The sequence below is a fragment of the Hemicordylus capensis genome, chromosome 2 (genome assembly GCF_027244095.1).
Source record: "Hemicordylus capensis ecotype Gifberg chromosome 2, rHemCap1.1.pri, whole genome shotgun sequence".
Classification (NCBI taxonomy): Eukaryota; Metazoa; Chordata; class Lepidosauria; order Squamata; family Cordylidae; genus Hemicordylus; species Hemicordylus capensis.
Genome location: NC_069658.1, coordinates 232640491 through 232658715, shown reverse-complemented (window position 1 = coordinate 232658715; position 18225 = coordinate 232640491). Strand labels below are relative to the sequence as shown.

General features: G+C 47.0%; 1 pseudogene; it reads left to right on the top strand.

The window, feature by feature from the left end:
• The first annotated feature begins 11274 nt into the window (after nt 1–11274).
• Nucleotides 11275–18225, top strand: part of LOC128343839 (zinc finger protein 197-like) — a 39251-nt pseudogene continuing 32300 nt past the window's right edge.

Sequence of the window (18225 nt, the reverse complement as noted above, 5' to 3'; positions counted from 1 at the left end):
GGGCCTCATCAGCATCTATTTACTGTAAAACTAACAAACCACCCCAGACATTCAGGGCTAAACTATATGTTTAATGTAGCATGTAGTTTCGCCTTCAGCCCACTTTTATTAGGAGAGGAGAGCTGTTCTTCTGGTAGCAAGCGTGACTTGTCCCCTTAGCTAAGCACGGTCTACCCTGGTTGCATATGAATGGGAGACTTGATGTGTGAGCACTGTAAGATATTCCCCTCAGGGGATGGAGCCGATCTGGGAAGAGCAGAAGGTTTCAGGTTCCCTCCCTGGCGTCTCCAAGATAAGACTGAGAGAGACACCTGCTGGCAACCTTGGAGAAGCTGCTGCCTGTCTGTGTAGACAACACTGAGCTAGATGGCCAATGGTCTGACACAGTATATGGCAGCTTCCTATGTTCCTATGTTCATCTGGGCTCCCTGTTCCTTACTTTCTTTCCCTCTTGACTCTTTCTGCAACTTCCCAGGCTCAGCCTCCCTCCCTGTCTGCATGGCAATGAGTCCTCTCTCATCCCTTTTTGAGCATTTTCCAACCAGCCAAACAGACTATTCACTTTCCTCCCAGAAGCCAAACTTGGGGGATGGGGCTGTGGCTGAGTGGCAGAGCATCTGCTTTGCATTGCTGGAGGTCCCAGGTTCAATCTCTGGCAGCATCTCCAGGTAGGGGTGGGAAAGTCTTCTTCCCAAAACCTTGGAGAGCTGCTGCCAGTCAGCAGAGACAATACTGATCTAGATGGACCAATGGTCTGACTCCCTATAAGGCAGCTTCCAATGTTCCTTGTTGATAGAACTGCCTTGGGGGAGATTGGTCGGCACCCCCAGTTCTGGCAAATGTGGGGAATTTAGCTTCAAAAGGAAGACAATTCCCACCAGTTTTAATTTGTGCAAGTGTCTAAACTCAAGAAAACCAGCTTGAGAGATAGTTTTTAATTAAATCAAAAGAGTTTATTGTAAGAAAAAGAAGTAAAAGCAATAATACTAAGTTACTAGGTGGCCCTAACATAAAGGCAATACAAAAATGTTTAAAAATAGACTATTGTAAGGCACATTTAGCTTAAAGTTCCAGACTGGCAATTGAATAAAATTGGTTTTTTGTTCTTTTCTTTTTACAAGTGTCTCAGAGTTGGTTTTTAACTCAGGAAAAAGAGGGTGGGGTGGAAGGGGGATTTCTCTGGTACAAAAGGATCCTCAAGCACTCAGCAGCTATTGGTTTTCTCATCACGTGTAAGCCTACACATGGAAGGTTTTTGTATTTATCCAATAGCAAAATTAAGAGAGTTTCCCTTGAGATTCCACCCCGAGTCCAGGGAGGTTCAAGCTCTGTCGATAAGAGGGATGGTGGTGGCAGCATTTTAATTCTACCGGAAATATAGATTAGTTTAGGAGAAGCCTAGCCAGGCAGCTCGCCAGGGATGATTCAGCATTTCCACCCCTCTCACATGATCCGCTCTGATACGAAGGCTGTAATTTGCTACAGTATGCAAGGCTGATTGAGATGAAAATCAGAGTCTGTAGGTGCATTAAAGAATATCCTGTGCTGGGAAGGGCTTCCCAATAACTCTATCAAAAGTTTGGATAGGCACACTTTCAAAGTTACATCACTGATTCATCCCTTTTGTGATGGAGGCTGCTGCTGCTACCATCTTAAGTGGCACAGTGGGGAAATGCTTGACTAACAAGCAGAAGGTTGCCAGTTCAAATCCCCGCTGGTACTCTATCGGGCAGCAGTGATATAGGAAGATGCTGAATGGCATCACCTCATTCTGCACAGGAGGAGGCAATGGTAAAACCCTCCTGTATTCTACCAAAGAAAACCACAGGGCTCTGTGGGCACCAGGAGTCGAAATCACCTTGACGGCACACTTTACCTGCTGCTGCTGCACTTGTCTTATCTGCTTTCCCTTCCTAGCCTAATTGCTTCATTAGCAACAGCTGTTATCTCTCCTTCAAAAGGATGAGGGGAGTTTTAGAGTTAATCCTAAGTCCAAAATGACCTCTGATGACAGACAACTCTCAATAGCTGGTTCTGGAGTCTGCTTAGCTGGGTCCCCACATAGAGATAGGAGGTGTGAAGCTACACCACTTTATAATTTGTGTTGCTGGCAGCCAAATCTAGGGGCAACCAGTCCACTGCCAACTAAGTGACTTGTGCCCATGTATAATATAAACTGGGAGCTCATATTGTGGTGCAGCTCCTGAGCATAGCAAAAGTGCAATCTCCAAGCTGGGAGATGCAGCTATAAACAGGGAGGCTTCTGGGAGCCAGGTAGAATACACTCAGCTAATAACATCCTCTAATAGCACTTATTATATATCATGTGAAAGCATTCAAAATGAAAGCCCGTTACAGCTTTAGGAATTATTTGAGGACTACATATTTGGTGAAGTTAAAGCTTATTTACTCTGGACTCTTGATACAGTATTTCTTTAACTAGTCAATGAACATATCTCTTAATATAAATAACACTTCTTCATGATGTATTTGAGATGTATTCTTTTTTATTTAATTCCTTATTATAACCCATCTGATACAAGCACTGAAAAAATCTTACCTAACATCAAACTGTCCTCTTCAAAACCCTGAACCTTTTCCACCGTGAAGCGCCGACTGATTCTGCAGCCTGTCAATCACTCAGGGTTTTGTTTGTCCGAGTTTCAAATTAGCCATTCCAACAACACCCACGAGGTATTTGAGGAACGACTTCGAGTCTCTTCTTTGCCTCTGTGGGTCTGGAACGGTTGGAGATCTTCCAGGTGGCTGGCTGCTTGGCTATATTGCATACATGATTTGCAGAGGCTTATGGCTAATGCTTATGAACAGATCTGAATTGGTGGAGAAGGAGTGGAGTAGGGAATAGAGAGGAAGGAAACTAGGAAGATGGGAGCCCCCACCCCACAATTCATACAGTGATATTGATTCCTTCTCTTTCCTTTGCAGCAAGCAGCCGAGGAAATGACAGCTCCAGCGGAGGTCATTGTGGGTCTGTGAGAGGGTGGGAATGCACAGGGGTGTGGCTATAATTGAACAGATGGGTTCAAAGAACCTGCCCCTCCCCCAGCTCCACCCCTCCCTATTTTCTTCATTATCTCCCTCACTCCAAGGGGCCACTGGGGAGGAGGGTGAACACAGGCACTCTCTCCCCTAGCTACGCCCCTGGGAATGTATCTTGAAGACAGGGCCTCTTGCCACAGATGCTGTGGGGAATGTGCCCCAATTTCTGTGGGCTTCTGCTTTCCTGTGGGCCACATCTCAAAGCTATCCCAGAAATGATACAAACTGGGGCAGACATTGGATGAGAACTGTGTGCCATTCTGTCTGCCCACCTAGACCGAACTTAGAGAAAACTCTTCCATTCCTTTGAAAGGTGGGCTCTTCTCAGGAGGCAAACGATAGCCATGTTTGATCTTCAGGAAGAGATTTATCCTCTGGGTCAATATTATACATATATCTGAGTTCATAACCATGGGGATACTGGCAATGGTAGATTTTAGGAACAACTGCATAATCAAATAAAATATTTAAAAATCCCTTTCTGCTGATTGAGGTGGACCCCAGGCTGATGGGAAGGGCAAGGCAGGCATGACATTTAGAAACACTGGACATAAAGGCCTTGAACAGCCCTCCAAATAACCACAATACATCTGGAAGAACCAAACGCCTGCCTTTGTGGGCCTGAACACATTGCAAATCTCCCACTTAGCTAGATTACATGATGGATTTACACTGGTTTGTGCCTAACCCTTATAATCAGATCTGTGGGGGCAGTTGTGGGGGAAGGAGCTGGGGAGCCTGCAATGCGCATAACATTAGCACCATCTCTTTTCTCCATTTTGCAGGGAGCAGCCAGCTGTCTGGGAACAACCAGGAGAGGTAAGTGGGGGTCTGTGAGAGAGGGCGGACTTCCATCTTGAAGACTGGAGGAGTGCTGATCTTGTGGTAGCAAGTATGAATTGTCACCTTTGCTAAGCAGGGCCCATCCTGGTTTGCATTTGAATGGGAGACTACATGTATGAGCACTGTAAGATACCTCCCTTAGGGGATGAGGCTGCTCTGGGAAGAGTATCTGAATGTTTGCATGCAGAAGGATCCAAATTCCCTCCCTAGCATTTTCAAGATAGGGCTGAGACTGACTCCTGCCCAGTGGTGCTGACAATCCCAGACTCTATCTATCTATCTATTCATTCATTCATTCATTCAATTTCTATACCACCCTTCCAAAAATGGTGCAAGACAGTTTACACAGAGAAATAACAAATAAATAAGATGGCTCCCTGTCCCCAAAGGGCTCACAAGCTCAAAAGAAATATTAGATAGACACCAGCAACAGTCACTGGAGGGGTGCTATGCTGGGGGTGGATAGGGCCAGTTATCCCCCCCCTGCTCAATAAAGAGAATCACCACATTAAAAGGTGCCTCTTTGCCAAGTGAGCAGGGGTTAACTACTTTGGGTCCGTAGTCCATCCATTTCTGATGTTTCGACGCCCGCCCTGAGGAATCGGAGCAGGAATTGCCTGCAAAGCAGAAGGGAGGATGGGGCAGGGCTGGACGAAGCTGTGGCGAGGGGGAGGCAGTGGGAGTGAGAGTGGAGGAAACTGCCCGCCACAGTGGGGTGTCAACTTGTTCTCAGAATCCTCTCATTTCTGTGCTGGATCTGCAGGCAGCATTACATTTTACCTTAGGAAGAGCTTCTTTTTTCTTTCTCTTTTCTTTCCCCTCTTGGTGGGGAGAGGAGGTTTGCCTGCCTACTTTCACTGACTAGCCTCATCTGCCTCCCACCAGGGGCAGATACACCTTTTGCCATCTATAGACAAAAAGGCTTTTGCTGCCCTTTTAAAAAAGAAGTGGCTGTTGTGCAGCGGCAGCAGTACTGTGGGGAGTGCGGGGCGAGAGGAAAGTGCATTCACATTAGAGGAGGCAGGAAGGAGGAAGGAGCTGAGCGCGCTGCCGCCACCCACACAATCAGCGACGAGCTTGTAGAGGTTAAAAAGGGGGCACTCTCCCCTCCTCTTCCCCCCTCCCTGCAGCCAGCTGCCGCAACTGTGCCCCATCCCGCTGCTGGCATTGGCGCTCTTTTAGAGACAGAGAGGTGGGGGAATATTTGAGGAGCGGCTCCTCAAATTTTGCCGCCTGAGGCAGATGCCTCCTCTGCCTCTGCACTAATCCGCCACTGCCTCCCACTCTTGTTTGGCACTGGCACCAGAGCATAAGAGAGGGAGCTGTAAGGAGGGGATTGGAAGAGAGCAGGGCGGGTGAGTGGGCTGCTGTCGTCCACGTTACGGAGAGAGAGAAAGGAGGAGGAAAGGGGGAGAAAAGGAGATATTTTTTCCTCCTCTTGCACGGAGATCACCTTTCTTTCACCTTGCAAAGTCCTGCAACCTCCAGTTTCCTCTTTGGTGCCTCCTCCTTTTGCAAGTTGCTGCAAAACTAAAGATCCCCCAAAAGGACTTCATTCTTAAGAAGAACCAAATGCTCCTCCTTGCTTGGTTTTAATTTAATATTTTGTTTAATTTATTGTTTACACACACACACACACACACAAACACACGATTCGGGGTGGATACTATGCCGCTGGAAGGAGAGAAGAGGAGTTGGTGTGTCACCCATGCTGTTTTCCTTCCTTATTTAAATCGATGTTGCTCTCACATCGAACTTTCCCTGACAGCAGGCTTTAATTAGTGGCATCCCATCTGCCAACTACCCCCCAACCCACAAGCCAGTGGGGCACTCAGTTTGAAGAGTTTAGAATCTTTGGTGTGTTATGAATCCTTATTGGGATGCATTATAAAAAAATCATTACACACCAAAGAGTCTACTCTAAACACCTCAAAAATTCCTCAAACAAATAACAACAACAACAACAAAACAGAGTAACCAACTGGCTTGCAGTTTGGGGGGTAGTTGGCACCTAATGTGCCCTACCCTCAAAACTGCTTTGGGCCATCTTCACACAACCCACAGGGAGTAATGGGGCCACCTCAAATCCCCATTATAACCTATGGCAGAAAAATTAAAACCACTCCAAATACAAAAATTCCTTAAAAATCACCCCTTTGCCCGATTTCTTGGGGTTTGGGTGGTAATTGCCACCCATTGGGCACTATCACCCTACCTTCTCTGGTACCCCCTGGCCCTTTAAATTATTCCTAAATAGATTCGAGATCAAATCTGAATCAAATTTGGGCTGATTCAAGGTTGACTCAAACCTGGCTGATTCAATTCAACCTCAAATTTGTTTGTTTGTTTGATTGATTTATATACTGCCCTTCCAAAAATGGCTCAGGGCAGTCACAAAAAACGATTTGTGCACCTCCCTAGTCCCTAGGCAGATAATCCTCCACTTCTGTTCGCTCTTATGAGATCTCAGGATTTTTCCTGGTACTGAGAATAGTTTGAAGAAATGCCTTTATTCAGACTCTCTCAGCCAGGCTATAGAGGTCTGGTTTTCTTCTCTGGGTCTCCTGAAAAACTTGCCTCAGATTAGCCTCATAACACAAACCAGTTACAACTGCAACAAAAATATGAACTAGATTTCTATATACTACAGCTCTCTATACCCTTCTCCACATTGACTGGGTGAGGAGGAAAGAGAAGAAGACGGTGAGACTTCTCTGCAGCCCCCAAGCAAAGGAGACACTTTGCAATAGATTGTCAGCCGCTTTTGATGCTTTTAAGGGGAAAGCTCAGGAAGATTACCTGATCTGTTCTGATCCTCCCATATCTTGCTCCAAATAAGGCTATTATGGAAGTACAAAAAGTGTATCAGATAGAATAGGAATGTTTCAGCAACAATCCTGTGAGGTAGGTTAGGATGAGAAAAAGTGACTTCTTTTCATCCTACCTCATTTTCTCATCCTATCTCAGATTGTGCAAACTATCGCACAATATCCTTAATTTCACCTGCTAGCAAAATAATGCTCAAGATCATCCAGTGCAGATTAGAGCCCTATGTAGAAAGGGAAATGCCGGATGTTCAAGCTGGTTTCAGAAAAGGCCGAGGAACAAGAGACATCATTGCTGATGTACGTTAGATAATTGAGAAAGCCAAAGAAAACCAGAAAGAAGTCAATATGTGCTTTCTTGACTATAGAAAGGCCTTCGATTGGGTTAAACATGTCAAGTTGTGACATATCCTTAGGAAAATGGGTGCCCCAGAACATCTAATTGTTCTCATGAGAAATCTATACACAGGGTAGGAAGCCAATGTCCAGACAGAACATGGTGAAACGGACTGGTTCCACATCGACAAAGAAGTAAGACAAGGCTGTATACTTTTTCCCTCTTTGTTCAATTTATATGCTGAACGTATACTGAGAGAAGCTGGATTGGAAGAGGATGAGGATGGTTTTAAAGCTGAAGGAAGAAACATCAATAACCTGTGCTACGCTGATGACACCACTCCGATAGCTGAGAATGTGGATGATCTGCAAGCTCTCGTAATGAAAGTCAGAGCACAGTGAAAAAATGAGACTACAATTAAATGTAAAGAAGACTAAACTAATGACAATGGGTACAGCAACCAGCCTCAGAATTGACACTGAAGTGATGGATAGCTTCTGCCTCTTAGGATCGACCATCAAAGCATCCTGCAGTCAAGAAATACGCCACAGACTAGCACTTGGTAGGGTTGCAATAAAGGCCTTGGAAAGGATATTTAGATGCCATGACGTGTCCACACCTACAACGATTAGAATCATTCAGACAATGGTTTTCCCCGTGACACTCTATGGATGCGAAAGCTGGACTTTGAAGAAGCAAGATAGAAAAGTATTGATGCTTTTGAACTTTGGTGCTGGAGAAGACTTTTGAGGATATCATGGACAGCCAGGAAAACAAACCAATGGATCATAGAGCAAATCAATCCAGAATTTTCACAAGAGGCACAAATGACCAGGCTCAAACTATCATACTTTGGACACATTATATGAAAACCCAGCTCCCTTGAGAAGTCTATGATGCTAGGACAAGTTGAAGGAAAGAGAAGAAGAGGACAACCAGCAGCAAGGTGAATGGACTCGATTACGACAGCAATGAATGCACCACTGCGAGACCTTAAAGGCCAAGTTGAAGACAGATCATCCTGGAGATAATCAATATGTAGAATTATGCTAGCTTTGTATTAGTAGTAATATATAATGTACTTGGCTAACTTGCAAGTTATAAAGATGCAGGAATATATTAAACAATAAGCAATGTATTAATGTTTAACATAGAAATAACTAGCTGAACTGCAAGCTATTAATCTAAAGATAAGAAGCAATGTATCAATTGTACTAGCTCACTTTTGTAACCCAGTCTCAGCCCTATGTACATTTTTGAGACTCAAAACTATACATTTGCTAGAATCCTGTTCTAGGGGCACAGTCATTCAGCCTATCCTGAAATCTGACCCCATACAGGTACTTTGGGTGCACCTGATCCTTTGGAGGAATGTTCATATAGGGGTGAAGGTGTGTGTCTGTGTGGAGGTGAGGGCATCAAAAGTGGTGGTATGACAGTTTTTATTATTATTTAACAATTTTAGTTACTGTGTTTTCAACTTTTTTAATTGCTTTGAATTGCTGTCTGTTTTTAAAATCTCTGAATTTATATAAGCCGCCTGGATAGGTTTCATATCCGTTGGTTTTTAAATCAAATCCTAAAACAAACAAATAAATAAATAATAACCGCTCCTTTTCCACCAGAAAGCAGCAGAGGAGCAAACGACTCTGAAAACTCACAGTTTCTTCTATCTTTGAGGCGCCTTTCTAGGAAATCTGGAAGCTCTGCTCTCCCTTTAACCCTTGGAACAGGGCTGAGCAAACCTCTCCCTCCAGCGGCTGGTGAACTACAACCCCCATCATTCCCAGAGCCGCCTCTCTAGGAAACTCGAAGCTCTGCTCTCTCTGCCCAGCAAGCCAAGGCAAGAGGGCAGGCAATCGCTCCTCTTCAGAGGAAGGAAGTAGCCCAAGAGAGGCATTTGCTTAGGGAGATTCTTGTTTAAAAAAAAAAAGGGGGGGGGACGACACCCAGGGGAGAGAGGCATATCTCGGGGCTCCCCACTCCCACCTTCCTGCCTTGCACTTCCTTCCCTGGGAGCCAGGCCCCTTCCACGTGCACTTTGCAGACCTCGGAAGCTTGGAGGGAGCCGCTGACGCTGCAGGTGAGAGATGCAGGCGGAGGGGCCGGTGGGGAGCGGGATCCTCCTCCACCTGCTTCTGGGCTAGCCTGGGGAGGGGGGTGGCCTGCCGACTCCTGGGACACTGGCGGCCTCCCTCTGCCTGGCTGCAGGATGCACGCCCGCAAGCCCCCTTCCGCAGCTCCCGCTGACCCCCGCCTGGCTGGGGGCACCACCACGGCTGTCATTCCCGGCAATGGAAGGCGGATGGGCTTGGGAGGGCTGAGGATCAGGGCCCTCTTCCTCCGCTGCTGCCATACACAGGGCCCCATTATAGTTCTTCCACCCCTGAAAACCGAGCTCCCTCCCTCCCTCCCTCCCTTCCTCCTACCCGCTGCCAACTGCACTCCCCCCTCGCCAAAGAGACAAATGATGAAGCCGCTCAGCTGAAGCGGCGTGGAAGCCTTTTCTCTTGTGGGGGCGGGAGGGGTTCTTGCAGAGGCCAGGACTGGGGGGGCCCAGGGCCGGACTGGGGGCACTGAGAGGGCGCCAGAATGTATAAGGGGAGGGCAGCAGGTTTTGAGCAGAATAGGTAATTAAGGGTGAGAGTTGGGGCGCAGGGGCACCGCGTGGGTAGGGCGCACCGGGAATATGCCCTGTTGACCTATGGGCCAGTCCGAGCCTGGGGGGCCCTCTTCCCTGGGGACTCCAGAGTGGCTGGATCTGTCTTCCAGCTCCCCTGCTCTTCTCCCCCGTTCCTTACCCCCTTTCCCCTGGGGATCTGGCTAGGTCAGGGCTCGGTCCCCACCCCGGCTCTTCTCGTTCTGATAATTGCAATCTTTTAATCCCTTTGAAGGAATTCAAAATTATCTTCATTTTTGAAGCCATTAAGCACCTGGACCTCCTTCTGTCTCTTGGCTTGGTTTGTTGTTCTGCTTGTTTGTCAGCCCTGTTAAGTCAGATGGGGTCTCTTTCTTTCTTTTCAAACTTCCCTTCTGTTTTCAATCAGTTCTTGCAGGAGTCTTGCTATCGCATGAATGGCGCGGGGTGGGGTGGGGAGTCACTGTGCACTAATATCACACCCCAGGACCTTTCTTGGCTGGAGTAACAACTTTGCTGCCACACTTAAAAAACAAACAAACAAAAAACAGAGTTGGGGGCTGGGTAAGAGTTCTCTTTTCAGGGGATTACTGAGCCGCCCCGCAGCCACCCTCTGGCCCCTACATTGAGCTCAGTCACATTCCTCTCCCTTTGTACACAAACGAAAAGGGAAGGGAGGAACCTCTATGCCAGCCAGTTACTAAAAAAGAGGATTTCATTAAAAGATTCGTCATAGGAAAGAGAAGAGGAAGTGTTTGTCTCTAGATTGATGAATGTGACCAATCAAACATTCAACTGTGTGAACTTCTGAACTATACAAAACTCTTCAAACTCTTTTACCAGCTGTTCTGGCTGTTAATGATCCCTGCCCCCACCTACTCTCCTTTAGGGTAGGATCCTTTCTACCCCTCCCACTGGGCATTCTGGGCTGGGTAGAGTAGAGTAGGCCGCCCACCATCCAATGGAAATCAAGAAAGGAATATTTATTTATTTATTACATTTATATCCCACTTTTCCTCCAAAAAGCTCAGTGCTGTGTACATGGAAATCAATAATGGATTATCACAGGACAGGTGCACTTGGTGACCCCTAGGCTCCAAGGCTTGTTGACGTGGTACTAGGGAACTTCCTTCCCCTCCCCCATACAGCATTCCAAACCACTCTTAGAAAGTAGTTTTTTAAACGACTTGATTGCTGAGAGAATATAAGAGTTGGTAATAGGAAAAACAAACACATTTGTAGGATTCACTGGCACACTAGAAACAAAAGAAGAACCACCCAAGGCAATGTCTGTTGAAGAACCTTTCCTACCCCTGTTTCTTCTCAGATGGCTGTCCTTCCTTAAAGTATCTATCTATCTATCTATAATACACTAAGGTCCTAGGTGACAAGCCCCCCCCCCCCACCACCACACACCCACAGTGCTTTACCAATCAGAGGTAAAAGAAAAGAAGCACAATGGGGATTGGACAGTGGGGATTCCATATGCAGATAGGGAAGAGGAGTGGGTAGAGGGTAAGTGAATGAGTGGTAGGAAGGGGTTGGGTGGGCGGGAGGGTGGCTGACACCGAGCAATCAAGCAGGGGCTGTGGTGGGGGTGAAGAAGAGCAACAAAGTCCTAGCACACACATGCGGGTTCAGCTACTTCCTTATACTGCAGGTTTCTCAGTCCAGCCCACCTGCAGATTTCCAGGCCCTGTTACCCCCTAGCTACCAACTACAATCAACCTGTGACATAAAATGTATTTTGATTGTTGCTTTTCTCTGATTCACAGGATTATCTCCCCCCACCGCGCCCCATTTCTCAATTAGAAGCAAAGTTTTGCAGATAAATTAAGTGCTTATTGGAGAGAGAGAAATAACTTGACAAGAAAGACTCTTTGGCCATATTGGACTAACTGCTGTTCTAAGAAGATCTTCTGGCTGCATTGGAAGATAAATTGGAGATCAAAGAAAAAAATGGATTTGCAAAGTCCAGTAAGTAATGAATTAGGGGCGGGAGCAGAAAAAGAACCCCAAAGCATCCAGGCTGGGAGTGGCAAGGGATTTTGGGAAAGAACAGTGCAAAAGATCCTGGAAGGATACCCTACCAGCACCAATTTCAAATGCCAGAGTCTCAGGCAGTTCCCCTACCAGGAGGCTGAAGGACCCAGAGACCTTTGCAGCAGACTCCACACATGTTGCCATCAGTGGCTGAAGCCCGAAAAGCACACCAAAGCTCAGATGCTGGACCTGGTGATCCTGGAGCAGTTCCTGACTGTCCTACCCTTGGAGATGGAGAGCTGGGTCAGAGAGTGCGGAGCGGAGACCAGTTCCCAGGCGGTGGCCCTGGCAGAAGGTTTCCTCCTGAGCCAGGCAGAGGAGAAGAGACAGGAGGAGCAGCAGGTGAGAAGCAGGGCCGTTTTATCCCGGTAGTTTCTGGGTCCTGAGACTCCTTAGGATTCTGCCACCAATTGCCAAGTAGGGTCCTCCTGTAAGCAGAGCCAGAGTCTTTTTCTTCCTCTCTTTCCAAAGTTCAGTGCTTTACAGTCAGTCCAACTGCTGTACTAGCAATGGAACCGCAGAAAGAGCAAATACCACATGCAGGAGTGACACCAGCTTCTTCCCTCCTGCCTCTTCGCTATCTGGGAAGTTTTACAAGAGTTCTGGGATGTCCTCCTATAGTCCTTTTTACTGCCAGGGCTGGTTTTGTCTCCCAATCCACTAGTCCTCATGCACCTTCCCTAAGCAAGCCAGGCCTGCCAGAGGGGAGGGATGTGCTTGGAACCAAGAAGGGGGGCTGACGGTGTATGTGGGGTCTCACTTTTAGGGCGAGGGAGAGTACACTTACCCCTCACTCTGCTTTTCCCACACTAGCGCCCGGTGTCTTACACATCCTACGGGGCAGCAGCATACTTCCCTGCTGCCCCATTTACTCTTTGGCTAGAAGTGGCCGAAAGTAGCTGGTCCATGTGCGCTCTCCAGGCATGAGCGTGTTCAAACCAGTTTGGAGGCCCGTAAAAGGGCCTTGGAACAGGCTCATGCACTTATGAGTGGGTTGCAAGGCTTCCAGGGCAGACTGCCTGCCCAGCCCAGCTTCAGCCTCTGCTGCCAGGAGGAGAGGGCCTCCAGCCCCCCACCCAGCGGGATCCTCTCCCTCCCGGGAAGTCAAGCATCTCCGCCAAGTGCTTTCCCCAGATATGCCAGAATGACACCCATCTCATGTCTCTTTAATAATCGGAGAAAACACCCCTTTTTATTTCCCCTGGCCATTTAAAAATATCTGAGGATGTTGTTCTTCATCCAGCTCCCCTCACAGTGGGATTCTCTCCATCCCAAGAAGTCAAGCATCTCCGCCAAGTGTCTTGTGCTGCCCCCAGGAGGGTCTTCTCGGCTGTGAGGCTCCTGCTATGGGATGCTTTTCCCAGAGGTACCAGACTGACGCCCATCTCATGTCCCTTTGACACCAAAAAACCCCATATATTTTATTTTATTTTAGTTTCCCTGGCCGTTTAAAAACGTCATCTGAGGATGCTGTTCTTCATCCAGCTGCCTGATGGGCACTTTATCTTCTCTTGCTTTATGTTACGGCTGCTCAGCTTTGACCCTCCTGCTGGTGTTGGCCTACAACTCCCATAATCCCTGGCTATTGGCCACTGTGGCTGGGGATTATGGGAGTTATAGTCCAAAAACAGCTGGGGGAGAATCTAAGTTGAGCAGGCCTGCTTTAGGTCTTTATGATTCTTACTATTCTTGTTCTCTTTCTGTTTTAATACCTTTGTAATGTCTTCCCTGTGGGGATTTCTCCCAGAGTTGCGCGACGTGTCCATATAATACAAATCAATGCTCCATTCCCTTTCTTCATCCCTCTTCCCTTTTTCCTCTTCCAGGCACTGGGCATGTTAGCCAACATGGCCACTAGTCCCCTGCAGGCAGAGAAGGCTCCGTCAGATACCAGGCAGAGGCTGCTCCTCAAGGGGATTGTGCGGAAGGAGGAGGATGATGGAGGAACCACCTCTTTGGGTAAGGATGGTTGGGGAGTATTTCATCTCGGCATCCCTCTCTCCTGAAATCCCTGGATTGCTTTTACGTTCCCTTTAAGTCTCTGTGCAAGCGATGCTTTTCTCTAGGTTATCTTCTTTTTCCAGTAACTTTACATTGAGACTCCAAAAAACATTGGTGAGACAGATTGATTTTGCTCAGTCCCTGTAATGCAAAATGCCTAAAAGCATAAAAGACATTTCCTTTCTTTACCTCACAGGATGTGAAATGTCCCTGGACATGCTTTCTAGTCCTTCTTCTCTTGTTGGTGGAGAGGAAGGTGTTGCTGTGCGGTCACCGGATCAGGTAGGAGAAGCATCATGGGAGGAAGAGGAAGGCCTCACCTGTCTCTGGGTGGGAAAAACTCTCTCTCTTTCCCTTTTCTTTTTTGATCAAAGATGCTCCCTTGGAAGACAAAAGTTGCCCCTAAAGAAACCTTGAAAGCAACTTTGAAAGATCCTTAAGAGGAACATCCGGCCATCTCTTTTCTAACAATATCCAGGTACAGAAACTGCTTTCTTCATCTTTCAGGGACCCGTGTCCTTTGAGGAGGTGGCTGTGTGTTTCTCTGAGGAGGAATGGGCTCTGCTGGATCCCAGTCAAAGGGCTCTGCACAGGGAAGTCATGGAGAAGACTTCTGGGCATCTGGCCTGGCTGGGTAAGGCTCTCTCTTTCCCTTGGCGGATGGATGTGGAAGGCAGGAATTGCTACTATTGCCAGTCCGTATCAGTCTGTTGTGAGGATGTCATGGAGGATGTCAGCAGCTGGTCCATGTTCCTTGGAGATTCCCCTTAGTTAAAGAGAAGAATGAGTCCCAACCTGAGCCTGAAAGGGGTCATTCCTAGAGATGGCAGTAAAACACTCCCACCCTCCTCTTCCTAATGGGCAGAAGTGTCAGCTTACTTCAGCCCTTAATGGGAGGGAACTTGGAACCTTCTTCACGCAAGCATGCAGAGGCTCTTCCCAGAGCGGCCCCATCCCAGTGAGATAAGGGGGCAGGTTAAAATGATTGAAAAATTGTATTCCGCCTGAGGGAAATGCCTCTGCAATACCACATCCTTTGGATCATGTAGCTGGACTTAGTTCTAATCAACAGACGCTGCTTAGCACATGGTGGGATTTGCACCTCCACTACATATTTTCCTTGGTTTGAACTGCAATGCTGTTAATTGGGTTTGTTTCTTGGGTTGAGGCTTTGTTCCTCCCTCACCAAAATTCTCTTTTTATGCCTGCAGGTAATCAGAGGAAGAACAGAAAAAAGGGGGAAGCATCAAGGAGAAAAACTGAAGAGAAGGAGAAGAATTTGGCAGTTTCTGAAGGGACAGACTTCCATGCAATTTCAGCTGAAGATAAGACTAGTAACCACACTCTGAGTAGAAGCATCTTAACTAATAAATCACACCTAGGTGCAGCTCAGAGCATCCCTACAAGAGTGAAAGCATATCAATGCACGGTGTGTGGGAACTGCTTCAGGAATTGGTTGAACTTGTATAAACATCAAAAAACCCATATTGGAGAGAAACTATGCTTGAAGTGTGGAAAGAAATTCTGTTGTGACACTGCCCCTGCTGTCCACCAGTGTGTCTGCAGAGGGGATACATGCTCCAAATACAGAAAGAACTACAATATCAGAGATAAGCTTCCTTCCCATCAAAGTTGCCACGTAGGACAGAAACCCTATGCATGCTCAGAATGTGGAAAGAGCTTCAGTTGGAAGTCAAGCCTTTCTGCCCATCAAAGAATCCACACAGGGGAGAAACCTTATATGTGCTCAGAGTGTGGGAAGAGCTTCAGTCAGAAGGCCCATCTCTCTGCCCATGAAAGACTACACACAGGGGAGAAACCATATACATGCTCAGAATGTGGAAAGAGTTTCAATCTGAAGAGCAATCTTTCTGTCCATCAAAGGATCCACACAGGGGAGAACCCATATACATGCTCAGAGTGTGGAAAGAGCTTCAGTCGGAATTCCTACCTTTCTTCCCATCAAAGAATCCACACAGGGGAGAAACCGTATACATGCTCAGAATGTGGAAAGAGCTTCAGGCAGAAGGACTCCCTTTCTGTCCATCAAAGGATCCACACAGGTGAGAAACGATATACATGCTCAGAATGTGGAAAGAGCTTCAGCTACTACTCAAAGCTTGCTCACCATTATAACATCCACACAGGAGATAAACCCTATAGATGCTCTGAGTGTGGAAAGAGCTTCAGTCAGAAGAACTCCCTTTCTTTCCATCAAAGAATCCACACAGGGGAGAAACCTTTTATGTGCTCAAAGTGTGGGAAGAGCTTCAGTTGGAAGTCAAGCCTTTCCCACCATCAAAGAATCCACACAGGGGAGAAACCATATACATTCTCAAAGTGCGGAAAGCGCTTCAGTGAGGAGGTCAGTCTTTCTGTCCATAAAAGACTACACACAGAGAAGAAACGATATACATGCGCAGAGTGTGGAAAGAGCTTCAGTTGGAAGTCAAACCTTTCTGCTCATCAAAGAATCCACACAGGGGAGAAACCTTATATGTGCTCAGAGTGTGGGAAGAGCTTCAGTCAGAAGGCCCATCTCTCTGCCCATGAAAGACTACACACAGGGGAGAAACCATATACATGCTCAGAGTGTGGAAAGAGTTTCAATCTGAAGAGCAATCTTTCTGTCCATCAAAGGATCCACACAGGGGAGAAACCATATACATGCTCAGAATGTGGAAAGAGCTTCAGGCAGAAGGATGCACTTTTTGTCCATCGAAGGATCCACACAGGGGAGAAACCATATACATGCTCAGAATGTGGAAAGAGCTTCAGAAGGAAGGGTAAACTTTCTGTCCATCAAAGTATCCACGCAGGAGAGTGTAGCGAGTAGCCTGTCAGCACTGATGGAGTTAACAGGAAAAGAACCCATGACCTTTATTGACAGACTGGCAACCCTAGGGCCTGACCAATCAACCAGGCAGGCAGGACTAGAGGGTAAGGATGTGCATGAACCACTGTGGCTCTCCTTTTCTGGACTGCCAAACCAGCTCGGAGGTCCAGCGTTTGGACCAGTTTGGCAGCGGGGATAACCTTTTAAGGAGTTGGACATTATCCCCCTCCCCGTCATATTTTCCCCACAGGCACTGCCACCGAAACCACTGGGGCAGGACTACTAGGAGGTGTGCAGTCACCCTGTGCCAGCGGTTTTGGTGGCAGTGCCAGTGGGGGAAATCACTCCAATTCCCATAAAGAAGATTTATTAAAGAGTGATTTGGTGTCTGCAATTTAAACTACTAGAGTCTCTTATTTACCTTTTTGTCTTAAAAGTTAAAGATTAAACTACTTTGTGCAATCTGAGTCAGTTTCTCACATTGCAGGGAGGGGTGACTCAGCTGATAAAGCCTCCCTCGTGAGTTGCTGGCCAAGACCAGTCAGTAGGTTGATTCTATATAAAGAGAAACTCTGTACATGCTCATTGTATGGAAAGAGCTTCAGAGAGCGTTAGGCTGCAAAACAAATCCTAGGGTTAAGATGAAAGTGAGGTAAAAGTTTATCTGGAGGACTTGCATCTGGGTACAGAGATGGAGTTCCTTTCCGACTTTGAGCTGGGATGAATGGAACCATTTTCTCCAGAGCGAGCCCCAACCTTTTTGGAAGGAAGTTCCACCTGGTACAAGCATGGACTGGCTCTGTTTACCAAGTGGGCGGGGCCATCTCATCAGTGGGACACTGAATGCTGTTTGGCTGGAAATTTCCTGTATATGACTGATTGGCCAACGTCCCACACTGTAGGGTGATTGTTCCAGCCAAGATGTCTGTTTTTGTCTTCCTGGAAGATGCCCAATTTGTGGGAAGCTTGCAAGTTCAAGCATGCTGAGTTAAATCCTGAATCCATTGCTCTGTGATTAGTTTGCAGTCCCAGGAATTTGGGATTTCCACGCCCAGCTACTGTGACTCTGACATATGCATAGCATGTCTAGTCATGACTTCGTGGGGGCTAAGTCCATAACTGCTTTTGAACCTCTCGGTGCCATGAGAATAGTAGTGAGGCTCCCATCACAGCTTTTACCACTGGATGAGGCCATGTTAAGTAAAGCTTTCTTAACTGTGTGATTGGATTTCCCTACAAGGCCCAATGACAGTGGGTGTCGTCCTTTGTGGAACCTCTGCTTGATGCCTGTCCTTTGAAGGAGCTTCCTCTCAGAATCAAGGTATTTGGAGACTCTGAATCTGCTGCAGACTACACTGAAACATACTTTTGCAGTGACTGAAGCGATATCGGTTTTGATTGGTATTGCTTCAATCCATTTTGGAAACTGTTCCAGAATTACAAGACAGAACTGATTGCCTCTGGAGGTGGTAGAAAATGAGCCAATGTAATCCATTTGGATGTGGCTCATCACAGAGTCCACGTGTTGTTCTCTAATGGGGGCTTTGACTGCTTGGTGGTTGGGATTCACATGTGCACACCACAAACATCTTTCACAAAAGGCACTCTCATCATCATACATTTCTGGCCACCATCCTGTATG